This window comes from Malus sylvestris, chromosome 5 (genome assembly GCF_916048215.2).
Source record: "Malus sylvestris chromosome 5, drMalSylv7.2, whole genome shotgun sequence".
NCBI lineage: Eukaryota > Viridiplantae > Streptophyta > Magnoliopsida > Rosales > Rosaceae > Malus > Malus sylvestris.
The window spans coordinates 25,118,465-25,136,269 of record NC_062264.1 but is presented as its reverse complement, the minus strand read 5'-3'; the positions used below and the strand labels follow the sequence as shown (position 1 = coordinate 25,136,269).

The 17,805-nt window shown below is 38.0% G+C and overlaps 1 long non-coding RNA gene and 1 pseudogene across 1 annotated transcript; both read right to left on the bottom strand.

Moving 5' to 3' along the window:
- Positions 1-10,563: 10,563 nt before the first annotated feature.
- On the bottom strand, positions 10,564-11,811 carry LOC126620875 (uncharacterized). Its single transcript, XR_007622705.1, has 3 exons — positions 11,732-11,811; positions 11,476-11,612; positions 10,564-10,746 (listed from the first exon to the last, which is right to left on the bottom strand). It is a non-coding gene; the product is annotated as an uncharacterized LOC126620875 (long non-coding RNA).
- A 62-nt stretch (positions 11,812-11,873) lies between these two features.
- Positions 11,874-15,966, bottom strand: LOC126622689 (uncharacterized; annotated as a pseudogene).
- Positions 15,967-17,805: the final 1,839 nt, after the last annotated feature.

The window sequence follows — 17,805 nt, the reverse complement described above, 5'->3', positions numbered from 1 at the left end:
GGGAGCTTTTCGTTAAAGTTCCCCCCTTAAAAATACTATTCATGAGGGTTTGTATGATTTTAAAAAATCAAACGACGATGTACCCATCCTCAAAGCGTACATGATGCGATCACAAGCATTTGCATATTTTTCATAATTTTCGCACTTGTAAATTAAGTATTATATTCTTTTTAATGTGTTTGGTATTTTTAAATAACTTGATATTTTTATTTTTAATATGTTTTATAATTTTTTAATCTCACTTATTGCCTATAGTATACTATAAAAATAAATAAAACTTGAAAATTTTAAATTTATATAGAATAATAATACATTAATACATATTTTAATATACAATATATACATATACACTATTTTATTTTTTATTTTTTTAATTTAATTTTTTTTTAAGTAGTTTAACAATTAAAATCAACAAAATAACTTTTTTCTTAACGTGTCAAAACGGGTTACCCACGCGTCACTCTCATGTAAACCTGTTAAGGACCCGTCATTAACGAGTTCTTATCGTGTGACCCTATAACGATCCATTTAGTTATTGTGTCGATCTAAAACCCATTATTTCGTGTTGTGTTAATGGGTCATGTAAGAAATTGCCAGGTCTATTCAAATTGTTGTATTACTTACATGTTAAGAAATCAATATATTCAGAAATCCCTTTCCTCCCTTTCTTCTCTATAACAACCCGTCTTGGATTTTACGTTTTAATTAGTTAAATTTACAAAAATACCCCTAGCGGTGAAAACGTTGACTTTCGTTGACTCTTGTGTCGTGACATGTAATAATTATTCTTTAATTTATTCACTTTGCACTCGTCGATACGAACTAGTAAGCATGAATGAATTGGAATTTCAGAGCTAAAACGAAGTTTCTACGAATTTTTGAATGTTAAGGGCATTTAGGTAATTTCAGAATTGGAGATATTTCTCCATCATGGGCCATTTATGGGGTGACACGTTGCAGGATTACCCCCATTTTCTGGGGTGTTCCTTTCTGTCCCGAGACTCTCTCCCTCTCTTAATTTTTTTTCCCTTCTTCTTTATCTCTTACTCCATTCCTGTCACTTATCTCCCTTTTTCCTATGCCTTACTCCCTCCACCCTCTCCTCTTCATGTAGCCACAAATCACCACGACAACCACCTTATTTCTCCGACGTGAACCATCACCATGAAGCCTAAACGGAGTCGAGACCACCATTGGATTCTTTCTTCCTTACTGTGCACAACAACCCCTTCACTGTGCAACCCTTTTCTCCGGCGAATTCTCACCATTTTTGCCAAAGGTAAGCCTCAAAATTGGTCCCTATCATTGTAGATCGTGTCTAGGTTCACGATTAGTAAGTTTTTGGATGGTTTTGGTGGTGTAGGAACTCGGAAAACACTCTGCAAATTCTGGAAATTTCCAAATCGTGGTCATTTGGTCAGTTTCCAGCCATTTTTGCGGCCAGCTTTGATCTCCATTAGACCTCCAAAGGGTTTGAATCTCTTCTCCACATTCCTGACTAATTTTGGCTTTTGAATCATTTGATTTGTACTTGTATTGAGCTCGAAATGAGCTCTTGAAGTTGGAGAAATCTGGAAGAATTCCAGAAATAGTGGGGTGGCGAGTACACATGTACTCGTAGCGTGTGAGATTGCATGTGGGGTTGTCATGGCTAGCGTGTGGAGTACATGCGCCTCTGCTAGAGGCATTGTGCTCCGCCGTTGTTCATAGCAGTGCCAGCGACTTTTCTGGTCAACTTTCTGGCAACTCAACTCTGCTAGTGAGGGGAACCCAAGGTCCCTCCTTAGGTTTTTTGACGTGCCGAATCCGAAGTCACCGTCTGCTTTCCCAAATTCGATTGTTTTAGTAGAGTTTTATTAAATGGTCTCTATTTGTGTTTAGGTGTGTTTGTTAGTGGCGATCCCATCCTCCCTAATTTGAACTGCTCTTCGGTGATTGAGTTTCTCAATCGAGCCTGAAAGCTTTAATGCCAGAACAATTATATATGTCAAGAAAACACAACTTACTGAGTTTCTCAATCGAGTCTGGAAGCTTTTCCAAGTCTGTGCAGGACCTTAGCCTCAACACTTCTAAATTCTCTAGCTTTCCGATGTCTTCAGGCAAGACAAATAGCTTATGATAGTTGGTTTGCCAGGCAATTTCTCCAAATCATTACAATAGTTGATGTTGAACTCCTCTAGGTATGGGAATGTCTGTCTCAAAAATTTAAATGGAAGAGCTTCTGAATGCTTGACTAACGTTACACATGAATAAAGATATCTTCTTTAGACTCTTCAATGGAATGATGTTCTTTCTTATCGAGGGAATCAAAATACGCTCTAATCTTAGTCTCTTTAGATTTGACAAAGAACACAGCAGTTCAAAGTCGCTTAGCTCAACAGGTGAGAAGCCATCATTTATGACTATTAGAACCTTCAACTTGAACATTTTCTTCATGAACTTGGGTAAGGCATAGTTCTTTGCTTGAAAATTCAAAACTAGAATCTCGCCTTTTGGTAGATCCATGTTGTGCCACTTTGTTGAAGACGATTCGCCAGCAAATAAACAATGTGATAAATGATGTGACTGTGGGGAGAAATTAATGTGAAATTATGTTTGTGGGCTTGTACATACGTGATTGTATATATGTATGTATCTATTTTCCAAAGAAAGAGAGTTCAGTGATGCCAACCAATTGACACAGATTTAAGTATCACTAATATCAAATCTAAACATTTCTACTAAAGTCTCATCAAAGACCAGCTCAACAAGTTATTTATCAAAAAACATTTAATCGAAAATAGTGTTTTGGAAGAGATGCGAGTGTAATCCTTAATAGGTGTCTTGTCCTTGTTTGTATATTTTATAATTGCACCTATAAAATATCAATTAACTTTACTAATGAAAGTCTAGCATTTCACAAAATCTAACACCTAAACGTAATAACGGCTTTGAATTGTCCTAAACGGAAATGCCACGCGATTCGCGATGTCGAAAAAAACCTAAAGTAGGTCTCCGATCCCCATGAGTGGCCGCACGAGGCGCCGCAGTGATGGCGTCATGCGCGTCGAGACACGATGAGGTCATTGCTGCCGTCGCCGGCGAGTGTAGCCGCAGTCGCTGGTGGCCACGAGCTGGTCGTCAGATTCCAATTAAAGGTTAAAAGAATATACCTGATGGTATCGGAGATTCCATCAAGTTTGACGAACACCGCCGTTGTCGCTGTTAACGACGATGCCGTTGACATACGCCGAGTTCCATCGTTTTCTGCAGATTCTTTAGAATTTGTCCCGGGCTTGAATCAGTTTGATTCTTATCTAAACCAAATTCACATAAAAAAGTCGAAGAATTTTACCCAGACATAAATTTGAAAGCCAAGTTGTTTGGATTAAAACTTAACTTTAGGCCCAAAGTTGGAGTCGGCCCAAAAGGAGGCCTGGAGGAAGAGAAGATCAAAGCCCAGCCGAGACTTGGGAAGGTAGGAAAAGGCCTTTTCTGACTTGATACAATTCACAAAGGCCACTTGCCTACCTACCCAAGGACCAAGTGGTGTAGACTGATCAGACTGCACAGCCCATAAAGTACTTTATGATGGCATTACATGTAATAAAGCTGATGAGTCATCACCCCCAGACCACATTCGGGCAAAGCTGTTGCTACAGGAGCCGAACCGAGTAGTCTATAAAAGGAGGAAGAGAAGACAGGAATGAGGACACTCAATCAAACAAACAAAAGCACAAACTCTGCTCAAAAAGCCAGATTTGCCTTCAAACGAAGCTGTAGTCAGCCCAAGCTTTCATCCCCCTCGGGATAATCTTTTCTCCTAAACTTTGTAATAGCTCTGCTACCTTGTTCAAACTTGTTGTAGTATCGATTCACCCTTTTGTATTCTCCTTTCCCCTCTCCACCTAAGCTCTCAGACCTTTGACAGAACCATAAAGATAGGGACCTGCAAGACGATCAGCCTTAATTGATAAGGTTTAATCTTGCCCGACCTGCTTTGTTCTGTCTTTGTCTTTTCTTTCTTTAAAAGTCTAGCGATATGTTGTATGTTTTTTATATGCAAGTTGTTTCTAGCAAAATCACGATGACAAAGCTTTCTCAACACTTGGATCTGATTTAAATATATCTTCAATGCTTAAGTTAGATCCAAGTCCTAAGCCCGCAGGCATGTAAATCTGATTAGTTTAAAAGTCCTTGGCCGCAAGGCATAAAAAAGAACTTTCTGTGGACTTAACCCATCCACAACAATCCTTGATAAACGAGAAGTTCGAAGTTACTTGGGGCGCAAGTAATCAACCTACCCTCTAGTTTGCTTTCTATTATATCATGATTATCATAGAACGCTTAAGCATGGGATGGACTCTAATGGAAAGCCTCAAGGCCTACACTTAAGGCCCCACAAAGGCATCCATTTGGATTCATCCTATTCAGCGATCTTAAGAGTCTAAGCATAAGAATGAACTTTGATGGGAAGCCTCAAGGCCTACACTTAAGGCCCCACAAAGGCACCCATCTGGGTTCGTTCTATTCCTTGGATTCGGGTAATCAGAAATATAATAGTTAGAAGACTCCGACAATCACAAGAATACATATGATGCGTTCGAGTGCTGGTTTAGTTATGTATGGCAAGCCTCAAGGCCTACATTTAAGGCCCCACAAAGGCACCTGTTATAACTAAACATGGTTTCTTGGATACATATATATATATATAGACAATGAAAGAACAACAACCATTTTACATCTGCCATGCTAAAGATGGCAGTGGCACGCCTGAGCACCTAAATGTTAACCTTGATTGTGAGCCTCAAGGCCTATACCTAAGGCCCCACAAAGGCACCTTTCAAAGTTAACTCTGTCCTTCTCTTTCAGCCTTGCCCGAAGAGCCTTGCCCGAAGAGTCTTGCCCGACGAGACTTGCCCGACAACGCCCAGAAACGAAGCAGAAGCCCGACAGCAGCCCTCAACCGGTTCCAACCTCCAGGGGAGCTGTGTGCTCGTCGGCCAAGAAACATCCCCAGCGGAAATTCCTGCCACGAACACAAGTACTCGAATCCTTTCTCAGACCCGCAGAGAAATGACTGAGAAAGGTCATCGAATTTTCTGGGCATAAACACAGAGTAGGGACATGGGTCACTTCCCTCAAATTTCCTTTGAAATCAACATTATTAAGCTCAGAAGGTTACCTGAACTAAAAAACACCACGGTTTGGCATAAGTTTCGATTCAAACTCAGCGATGTTTAGCCGAATTTGTCATCGGTTTCTTGACGCCTAGCAGTATAGGTTAGACTTTCGAATTCTCACCAAATTCCAACACTAAAAACACCATGTAATAAAAATTAAAAAAAAAACCAATCCAATTTAAGTCGAGAAGCAAATGACCATACTTTCTTAATTTCTTCTTAAGCTATAACAATACACCACATCCACACACAACAAAAGAAAAAACCAAAAATAGGTTCAACTTAAATTTCTTTTTCTACCAGAAATTGAAAAATCCTGTGATTTATAGCCATGTCATCAACAATACCACCACATCTTAAATAAATGAATGTCAATATACTGACTGAAGCTTAACTAAGAAACCCAAGCTTGAACACAAACCAAGACATAAGATGCTCACAAAACTTTTTAAATGGCTGAATTGTTTGCTTAACTTGACAACTTTTTCCTGAAATTCGTAAATAAGATCAAGATGTAGTAAATAAAAATTATAAAAGCAAAATTCTCACCTCAGGTATGCAACAGAGGTTAAATTTCTAACGTAAAAATAAAACTCTTGCATCTAGCGAACCTAGTTAGTCCTCAACACGAAACAAAAAGAATATCACACGTTACATGTAATATGAAGTCCAACACCAACAATATTTAACAGGAAATGTAAAAGCTGTTTATGTAAATTAAAGTATTTTGAATTAATTATCAAATAAAGTCATGATCAAGTCCCCCTCTTTAATTTTCTTATTTATTCTTTTTTTTTTTTTTTTTTTTTTTTTTTTTCCCGTGATGATGAGATGCTCTTGAACAAATTAGGGTGCACAAATTAGCTTAACATTAAAAAAAGAACAAACTCACTCACGTCATTTGATATGAAAAGCAGTTTATGTAGTGAAGGAGATTGAGCACTCCCAATGATAATACGCAACACTTACCAAAAAAAAAAAAAAATAGCATTTCTGGGTTTTCTCTGTTTTCTCTCCCACCTATGCCTCTTGATTCAAACATAATGCTTGGTGCCCAGATAGCAATCCGTGCAGGTTGATCAAGAGGTCACAAATTGGTTTTAGCCAACAGACGGTTAACCTATAAAAAAAAAAAAACAACAACAACAATAAATCATGAATTAAATTAAATTTCTCACCTCCACCTCCAGAGCTTTCACATTCTCAACCTATCACCAAAAAAAAAAAAAAAAAAAAAAAAAAAAACCACAAAGAGAGAACTTGAACTTCCAAATTAATTGAAAGAACTATAAAATGAATCGGGGGTTTCTGCTGAAGTGAAAAGTAAGAAAAAATAATTAATAAAAATCATCCACATCTAGCGAATTAAAATTGAGAAATTAAATTATAAAACTAACCTGTCATAGCAGCTATTAATCACTCCCAAAAGAAGATGCTCAAAATATGGACAATAGGACCTATCCAAAGTAACAGAAGAAAAAACTGATGGAAAATATGCATAAATTTGCTTCAATAAAATCAAAACAAATGTGTAAATTGAAACTTTGATTTTAATCCGCCAAAATTTTCAAATTGCTTACCTTGATTACAGAGGACTTCTGAAGACAACGGCGTTTGAGTCTGAAAACAAAACCCCATAATCATAAAACGACAACAAAAGAATTAAAAACCAAATTAAATAAAATAAATTACTGTAAATTAACATAAATTAAAAAAAAAGATATTTTATCTTACGAAAGCTCAAATTTCCTTGTGAGCCATGTTTATCCCAATTTCTTTTTTTTCGCAGATCCAGCGTCATCTAATAGTGCTCTGGGTATGGAGAATTGGTGTTTTACTAAGTCATTGACTAAATTTATTCACAAAAACAACGATTATAGATAATCACTCGGAAGTTTGAGAACTATTTAGCCCAAATGGGGAAAAGAAAAAAAAAATCAATATGATCAAAAAAAGGAAAACAAAGCTCATCGAATCAAGACATAGTCTTCCACAACAAATATTTTCAGTACATTCTTTTTACTACTCCTATCCTCATTTTTTTTTAACAATTTTCAGCCAAAAAAAAAAAAACATAAATTTCGACAAAAATTGCATAAATTACTAAACTTTGGGATTGAGGGCGATTTCGGAACCTCACAAAGAGGATCCAAAGATCAAACAGAACCCAATTGACATTTCGCCACATAAGCTCGATTGTCGCAGTCCCAGGTTCTTAATCTTGTGATTTTCCTTTTCTTTTTTCTAGTGCGTTTTATTTTCTGTTTGGTTCTTGAGAAAATTGAGGAAAAGCAAACGCAGAAAGTGTTGAGAGTACAACCTCTCACAGCGACAATGTACTAGATTAGATGTTTACTTAGCGATTAAGCTTAGTATGGTTAGTGATTAGTTGTACATTATGCTTAGCTGGCACATATGGTTGGGATAGGATATTTATGTATAAATACCTTGTGTAATGATCGGTTGATATTAATGAAATCACAATCTTATTTTACTCTTTCTCTCTCTCTCTCTCTACAATTATCTCTCTCTCTATAAATGAAATCTCTCTCTAGATTCTCAGTTTCTACATGGTATCATCACCATTGTCTAACTGACTTCGATCCTCCGCTTCCCTCTCTTTCTTGAAACTTTCTTGCCTTTCTTGAATTTTTCTATCTCCTAAATAGGTCACTGCATCTTAGATTTTTTTCTTTTTGTCCTAAATTCACCAAATTAGGTTATGGCGACTGCTGTGAACTCCTCCAATTCTCCTTCTTCGCTTAATTCCCTAGTGAATCTCCCTCCTAGCGAGATCTCTAATCCTTCAATCATGTCGATTGGATCGATTTCCATTGCAAATGTTGCCGGAATGATTCTGATGAAGCTCAATCCTCAGAACTACATCACTTGGCGTAGTCTCTTCATTCCTGTACTGAAGTGTTTCAAGCTTTTTGGCCTCGTCAATGGTGAGGATCTTTGCCCTCCTAAATTTGTTCTCAATTCCTCTGGATTTCATGTTCTTAATCCTCTCTATGAGACCTGGTGTGAACGTGATCAAATTCTGATGAGTTGGATCAACTCAATGCTTTCTGAAGATCTTTTTCATTTGACTATTGGAATGGAAGACTCTCGCTCCCTTTGGCAGTCTCTTGAGCGGCGGTTCTTTGGTGCTTCATGCACACATGTTCACAGCCTTCGATCGAAGATTCAAACAATTCAGAAAGGTGACTCTTCCATGACTGATTATCTTAATTTGATCAAAGATATCTCTGAAAAACTTGCTGCTGCTGGTGAACCAATTTCTGAATCAGATCTCGTTGCATACATTTTATCTGGTCTTCCTAATGATTATGAGTCATTTATTGACTCTATTAAGACTCGCAATGAGTCTGTGATGGCTGATGGACTTCATGGCCTTCTACTGAGTAAAGAGATCTCGCTCTAAAAATGCAAAACTAGAGCTTCCCCCTCCTTCGCTGCACCATTTCATGCTTATGCGGCACAATCTAACACCTCTGGTGCTTAGTCTAACAGAGGTAATTCTTGTGGTCGTTTCAAAAATCAACATCGATACAATCAGAATCGTAATTTTGGGGGAAACAAACCTAACAACTGGAATCACAACAACTCTGGTGGTATTCTTGGTACTGGCCCTTCTCGTCAGATATTCAGTCAATCCAATTCCTATAGGCGCTTTGTTCAATGTCAACTATATCTTCAATATGCTCACTGGGCTCCTACATGCAATCTTCTCTCTCAATTTTCCTTGAACTCGAACGCACAAGCTCCTACTACAATGTCTGCTAGGAATACCTCTGCCCCTCCTAGCTATTCACTTACTGATAGTGGTGCATCTCATTATGTCACACCTGACCCTTCTGCACTTAATTATACAATTCCATACTCTGGCAATGATCAACTGTTTGTTGGTGATGGAAAAGGTCTATGCATTTCTCATACTGGATCTGCTTTCATTTGCACAAATAATTCTACCTTTAGATTGAATGATGTGCTTTTAGTTTCTCAGGCATCTCATAATTTGCTCTCTGTTTACAAGTTTGTATATGACAATTGGTGTTCCCTAACATTTGATTCTTTTGGATTCTATGTCAAGGATCTAAGAACTGGGAATATACTTTTCCAGGGCCCCAATGAAGGAGGCTTGTACCCCTTCTACTGGAATGCTTCAAATGGTGTCTCTGGGATTGCAATCTCACCAACTACTCTGATGATTACTAAGGTTGATTTCCAGATTTGGCATCAATGCCTTGGACATCCTTTTAGTGGCATTTTAAGTTATGTGGTGAATAAAAATCATCTGGCTGTAATTGGTTCTATTAATAAATTGTTTGTGTGCACATCTTGCCAATTAGGCAAAGCTTCTAGACTGCCATTTACAGCTTTACCTTGTACATCCACTAGGCCACTTCAATTACTTCACACTGATGTATGGGGTCCTTCTCCCACATCCTCATGTATTGGATACAAGTTTTACATAATAATAGTGGATGACTTTACTAAATATAGCTGGCTTTATGATGTCTTCTCCACTCTCAATTGAAAGCGCAAACAATGAAGAATGCACATGAACACCACACAAGTTCTTCCTAATCAAAGGATTCACAACCATTTGCTCTATGTTTATGCTTTTTCCTGTTCAATCTCTGGTCTTGCTTGTTTGGGAATGACCATGTTTTTTCTTGGTCACCATGTTGTTGAATTGGTGCATATTCTTTTTTTATTTGCCCATGATTTTTCTCTTGCTATATATTACAAATTAGAATTAGTATGAATTCAATATAAAAAACTAAATTTGTCATTCTATTTAACTTAGTGCAAACTTCATCAATCAACCAAGAAGTATAATCCAGCAAGGTTATTTTCTCTTCTTTTTTAATCAAAATGAATTATACTGTTCCCATCTATTTGCATATCCCTTTAAATTATCCAAAAACACAAAAGAAATATATCTTGATTCATACCAATTAATGATTTCCCATTTACTTAAGTCAGACATTAAAGCCAATGAACTGATGGAGCTAAAAAAGAGAGAAAAAAAATCAGTATTATTCAATTATATGGAGAATTACCTGATTGTACAAAAGGGTTGAAAATTACTTAAAAAAAAAAATAGACGAGATGGAGTGGAAATCACATACCAGCGTTAGGCTTAAACTTGTAGTGCTCATATGAGAGAGCATTGATATTGCTGATGAGAGTGTAGGGAGAGAAGCAAAAATGCAAATTGTAAGAGTTTGAGAGAAACCTCTTGAGGGACACTACAGCTTGATCGTTAAGATTTGAGAAACGGAGGAATCTGCAATTTGAGACAAACTGTTTTGCATCAAATTTTTTGTTTTGCTACATGAGAGGGGCACCCAAAAATTCAAACCCATCGATACGACACAATTGAGGATGCAAACTTTATCCAACTGAGCAAGGGGCTTGATCTTGGAAAGACGGCCAGAATGAACAACAATGTATTCATGTAAGTAAATGTGCTAAGACAGTGATTGCTGAATGTTATTTCCCAGCTGGGTTAGTTTGGCTATTCCTTTCTATTGAAAAGGAGTCAGCTGTCTGCGTGAGTCACCACCTTTTGCTTCATGGCCAAAAAATTAAGGGATCAATAGTGTCTGGCCTGAATCCCAAAAGGAAAAAAATAACTCAACTAAGTATATATAAAATTAAACATATAAAGGGTAAGATCAATCACATCCCATAGGAGAACAAAATTAAACGCCACTCTCTCAGTCTCGAGTACAACTGCACTTTGTGATTAAAATTCACACATGTTGCACATATGCTAAGAACTAATGTTCCTGTAGGTTTTTCATCACGAACGACATTTGCACTCTACTTTTCGATTTCAAACCTTAATTATTCATTGCCCATTAAGAAATGACTATATTGCCCGGAAACTCTACTCATAGTTTATAAATATTCAATTTTCAAAGCTTAACCTTAAACATGTATCATGCTGAAAAAAATCACTTAAGTATCTTATTTGGTTCCCTACAATTTGGTGGAGGTTGAATGGATTTTTCCTCCCATTATACCCTCGGAAATATAAATAATTATTGGAGACCGAGCAACACACACTCATAAATAAAAGATTAGGAACCTTTGGTTTAGGATAAACATAATGCATATAGAAGAATAAAATTGATAGAAAACCAATCGATGCACAAAGAGATAGAGGCATAAAGAGAGAACTTACATCAGATGTGTTCTCAAATACATAAGGTAATCTGCATACAAAGAAACATAATACTAAAATAGTTATAAATCATCCTATTCAAACAAATCAAATGAAATGTATAAAGATTACCTTAATTTCTGATTCTATGATTTTGCATTTGACTCCACCTCCACGTTGTTTTTTGGTTGTCTCTTTTACTGAATTAAGTAATCGACTGAATTTAATCAGAGAGATGAAAGCTTCAGTATAAAAAAATATTTTATGACCTACATGCATAGCAAATCATCAGTAAACTCCAAGAACCTAATTGTACGATAAGCACTTTAGCATTAACTACCCAAGAATGATAAACATGCTTATTGCCAAAAATGATAAACATGTTTACCTTGACTTCATTTTTAATGGCATATTTAATAAACCATCCATCTGCATCAAAATAACCTTCTTCCCTCTCCTCTCATTCAAAGGTTCTGTTTGAATCCCATCCACAACAAAGTCCTTGTAATCCTGCCAAAAGATACCCCCAATCACTGGCTATCGCTTCCATTGAACCAATTAGCAGAAGTATCCAACAATCTCCTCGACTGAAAAAATTCCTGCCAATTTAGAAAATAACTATTCCAAATTACGGATGCACTCGATTAATTTAACCAAGAACATGCACGGCACCACCACTATTAAGAAGCATCAACATACAAAGACAAAAGTTTGTACAATCAGTTATTAAATTGCTACCAAAAACATGCATAGAAAGAATAAAAATGACCACAAAGATGGCAAAACAATTAAACACACATGTTTATATGCCCAATGAGAGGAAAAAGCTTTTGCAATTGAAAAAACGTATTTATATAAAACAGACATGTCACTTTAGTCTAAGCTCACACACCATCTGAAAGAGCCTATTGTATCCATTCCAATTATAATTATGTTAAGCATGTCCCTCTAATATTCCCCACTAGCAATCAATCATAAACGCCATCTACATTAACTGATTTCAATACCCTTAGCTGCTTTAGTAGACCTTCTGGATGAACCAGCTCACACTTCATATTAATGACACCTAACTGCCACCAAAATAAAAGACATGATGAAGAGCACACAAATTAGAGACTTAGCTAAAAACAACCCTTGTGTACTAAGTAGAACTCGAACTCACCTGACATGGCAACCTCTAATGCAAGGTAGAGAGTAGAAAGTTAACGCTAGAGAGTAGAAAAGCTAACGCATTGACAAACAGAAAACCAACAATTTAACTTGCATTGCAAATAAATATTAGTAAAGTTATAGAACTCAATGGTAGTTTATTTGAAATGTTAGGAGTATCTAGTGTATGCACAGGATAGCCGGTTCTTACAAAACTCAGGGCTTGAAAATAAAATAAAAATTGAAAAGAAATCAAAACTACCAAAAATTCCAACATTTCTTGATGACTATTTAGTAAAGGATCAAACAATCATACCATCAAACAAATTTGAGGGAAAAAAAGAGTTGAACTAAATTTAAGTTGAATAGAGTGACAGTTGCTTACCCAGAAAACCCAAACCAAATCCCTAAAAATTCACGCAGAAATCACCAAAGCTGAAAAACCAAAGCTCCACTGGGATCATCCACACAACAACGAACACCGATCATCACCACCGAGAAAAATTCACAACCTGAGAACCAAAACCCACAAAGAAAATCTAAGGGATGGGCTAGAATTCCAGAGAAAAATTCAAACTTTTTCGGCAAAGATGGTGTTTTTTCATGGAAAATAAAAACAGAGAAAAAAGGAAAATAATCAATCTTTAGGTTTGAAATAGAAAGAGAGTTGAGCTGTTGAAATAAATGACAGTTGAGTTGATGTACCGATATGAAAGTTTTGAGGAACAGTGGCAAGAGAGATGAGGTCTGGGATGCCAAATAAAAACTCCAGGATCTTACCTGATGACAAATAAGTGAGAATGATTTTGGCAAAAAGGGTCGGAGAGGGTTTAAAGCTGGAATCTGCTGATGCTGGAGAAAGTTAAGACGATGTTGCAGTCCGGTTTTCGGCCAACGACCAAGATTGATTATGGCAGCCAGAGTCGTCGGAAGGCTAAAGCTTTTCTGGGTTCATATTAGAAGTCAGACCAAGGAGATTCATATGAGATTTAAGTGTAAATCGAAAATAAGTTGGGAGATTGGGAGATGAGGCGAGGAGGGAGACTCTAGCTTTTCAAGCTAGTTCTGTGCGTTCTCAGATTTGCTTGTCTTATGTAGTGCAGCATCGACTTATGCAAATTCGTTTGCCTCCGTTTCTTCCTCACATGCGACCTTTTTGGTGGGAATCATCTTGGAAACCAATGACCAACTGCCTGGCTTGGACTTTAGCCCAGAGATAAAGGACATAAGTGATTCAAACACTGCGAGAGTGATTGCTTCAACCTCTCTCAACCTGCTAATAATGGTAGCACTCTCGGTTGCTAATAGAAGAGAATATGGATTTGCTTTCGATTCCCTTAAGATTCTTTATAGCCTTTTGAATTGCCTCTCTAACCATTTTTCTTGAGCTCAAGTTGTTCGCGTCAGGAATTTCCGTCGGGGATGTTTCCTGGCCGACGAGCACACAGCTCCCCGGGAGGTTGGCGCCGATTGAGGGCTGTTGTCGGGCTTCTGCTTCACTGTTGGGCTTTGTCGGGCAAGTCTTGTCGGGCAAGTCTCGTCGGGCAAGACTCTTCGGGCAAGGCTCGTCGGGCAAGGCTGAAAGAGAAGGATAAAGTTAACTTTGAGAGGTGCCTTTGTGGGGCCTTAGGTGTAGGCCTTGAGGCTCACAATCAAGGTTAACTTTTAAGTGCTCAGGCGTGCCACTGCCATCTTTAGTATGGCAGATGTAAAATGGATGTCGAGTTTTGGTTGCATATGTATATACCCGAGAGACCGTGTTAGTTATAACAGGTGCCTTTGTGGGGCCTTAGGTGTAGGCCTTGAGGCTTCCTATCAATAACTAAACCAGTGCTCGAACACATCATATTTGTTCTCGTGAATGCATGAGTCTTTATAACTATTACACTTCTGATTACCCGAGTCTGAGAGGTAGAATGAACCCAAATAGGTGCCTTTGTAGGGCCTTAAGTGTAGGCCTTGAGGCTTCCCATTAGAGTTCGTTCTTATACTCAAACGTTCTAGACCGCAGAACGGAATGAATCCAAATAGGTGCCTTCGTGGGGCCTTAGGTGTAGGCCTTGAGGATTCCTATCAGAATCCTTCCCATGCTTAAGCGTTCTATGATAATCATAATGTAATAGCAATAAGACTAAGAGGTAGGTCGATTACTTGATCCCCAAGTAACTTCGGACTTCTCGTTTATCAAGGATTGTCATGGATGGGTTAAGTCCACATAAGGTTCTTTTTTATGCCTTGAGGCCAAGGACTTTTAACTAATCAGGTTTACATGCCTGAGGGCTTAGGACTTGGATCTGGTTTGAACACTGAAGATATATTCAAATCGGATCCAAGTAGTGAGAAAGCCTTTTAATAGTCATTTTGCTAGAAATAACTACTTGAATATAACTGGAAGTATACAACATATTGCTAGGCTAATGAATGAAAAGACAAAAAACAAAGAAGGTCGGGCAAGGTTTAACCTTGTCGGGCAAGCTTGGTCGTCTTGCAGGTTCCTATCTTTATGGTTTATCAAGGGTATGAAAGCTTCAGGGAGGGAGAGAGATTTAAAAAAAATGAATCGATACTATAACAAGGTTGAACAAGGTAGCAGAGCTATTACAAGGGTTTGAGTGAAGGTTTATCCCGCGAGGGATGAAGGCTTATCCCGAGAGGGATGAATGCTTGGGCTGACTACAACTTCGTTTTGAAGGCAAATCTGGCTTTGGGCAGAGTTTGTGCTTGCATTTGTTTGTTTGATTGAGTGTCTTTATTCCTGGTTTCTCTTTCTTCTTATATAGACAACTCGGCTTGGTCTCCTGTAGCAGCAACCTTGCCCGAGTGCGGTCTGAAGGGTGATGACTCATCAGCTTTTTTACATGTACTGCCATCATAAAGTACTTTATGGGCTATGTAGCTGGTCAGTCTATACCACTTGGCCTTTGGGTAGGTAAGCAAGTGGTCTTCATGAGCTGCACCAAGTCAGAAAATGCCCTTTTTGCCTTCTGGGCTTTGACTGGGCTTCGGCTGTTTTTCCCTTCGGGCCTCCTTTTGGGCCAACTCCTTTCTTGAGCCCAAAGTTCAAGTTTTGATCCAAACACAAGTATTTGTTAACCTCTCTTGTGAGAGCTCCAGATTCACCTCCTCACATTCATCTTTTGATCGATTGAAGATCATGTACGTATGCCTTTGTTTGCAAGACGACATCCTTAGCAGTGCTACAAAAGTCCAAGAGTCTGAGAGAGCCATCTAATAGCTCTTTAGTCCATTTCTCATTTTGCTCCTAGGCCACAGATTGTTGTGTGTGAGGGGCAACTCAAGCAACATATCAACACAACCATACAAGTCTCCAAGGCTACTTAGGTTGTGGTTGATCGATAAGGAAGATGTCGAGGTGGCTTCGGAAAACCTCAATCAAGACAAGTGTTCGTCAACTTCTTGAACGATAGGGTGTGGCCTTGAGGGGAAGCTGTTAGAGCGAGTGTAGAAAGCCATTGCTTCTTTGTGATTTGAGAGAAAATATAAGAGAAGATTGTTAGATTTGTGTCCAAATTCTATTGGGCTTTAATTGATCTCAGCAGCCCATTCAATGGGTCCTTTTATTTAGCCCACACGTGCAAGCCACGTGAGGTGGCTAGGGTTTGACTAAGGCAGCAGCTGCTACCATTTGTTTTGGAACACATCAGAAAAGAAAAAGGGTGCCGCTGCCCCCATTTGAAGAGAAGAAAGAAAGGTGATTTTCTTTCTTTGTTGGTACTCACTTAATCAAAGTTGTATTTGTGTATTAGCTTTAAGTTTTGTATAGAGAAGAAATTATTCACTATCTGTCTTTCTCTATTTGTTTCTTGGGTGAGTGAGAGCTTTTGGGTGTATTAGGGTTTGGGTTGTGAGATTGCCAATACTTTGTAAACTCCCATTTGGTTGATAGTGGATTATTGGATGAACTCCTACTGCTCCGAGGACGTACTCCAGTTACACTGACTGTTGAGGAACCTCGTTAAAATCTTGGTGTCTTTTATATTTTGTTTTTGCATTTCATTTGATATATTTCCTATGGGTTAGCTTGAGTTGGTTCCAATTGGTTTGGTGTTATCCTAGCACAACAATTGGTATCAGAGCATTGGTTGCTCTTGGGTACCGTCTAGTTGCTAAAGATGCCAGACGGGCAAGATGAGAATCCTTTTGGAAGCAGCTCCGGGTTTGCAAGAACTACAGTGCAAAATGCAAAGTTTGAAGTGGAAAAATTTGATGGCACAAACAACTTCAGGATGTGGCAATGTGGGTCAAAGATATGATGGCTTAACAAGATCTACTTGCCGCTTTGGGAGATAAGCTGAAAGCTATGTCGAAGTCGGAATGAGAGAAATTAAATTTGTGGGCTTGCTCCACAATTCGGTTGCGCCTTGCAAAAACTCGGAAATATTTTGTGATGCGGGAGACATTGGCAAATGTGTTGTGGCAAAAATTAGAAGACAAGTACATGATGAAGAGTTCAGAAAATCGGCTATTCTTGAAGAAAAAGCTCTACAACTTCCAATATAAAGAAGGTACAAAAATGATTAGACACCTTGATGCTTTTAATAAGTTGATTGCCGATTTGATGAATTTAGATGAGGATATTAAGGATGAAGATAAGGCCTTAATATTGTTGAATTCCTTGCCGGACTCTTATGAGCAATTTGTTACTACTATTATGCATGGTAAAGAAAATGTGAAATTTGAAGATGTGTCAAATGCCTTGATGAATTATGAAATGAGGCATAGAGATAAGAATCATGATAGTGCATCTGAAGCTTTATTTGTTAGAGGTAGATCATCAGAGAGGAGATCTTTCTCTAGTAAGAAAAAAATCACTTTCTTGACCTAGAGGAACTTCTAAAGGTAGAAAAAGTTTGGAAAGGGATGAATGTGCTTTTTGTCATAATAAAGGCCATTGGAAGAAAGATTGTCCTAGGTTGAAGACTAAAGGCAAAGTGAGTTCTGAAGCTAATGTTGCTGAGCTTGAAAATGATTTTTCTGATTTGTCTTTAACCGTTTCCTCATCATTTGATTGTGCTACTAAGTGGGTATTGGATACAGGTTGTACTCATCATATGACTCCTCATGAGGATTGATTTTCAAGCTTGAAAGAGTTTGATGGTGGTGTTGTTTTCATGGGAAATGACAATCCTTGCACAACAAAAGAGATCGGTACAGTTCGTTTGAAGTTGCATGATGGCATGGTTAAAGAGTTGACATGTGTTTAGTATGTAACGAATTTGAAGAAAAATCTTATTTCTTTGGGCACTTTAGAATCCAAGGGCTTCAGGTTTCATTCAAATGGGTAGACATTGA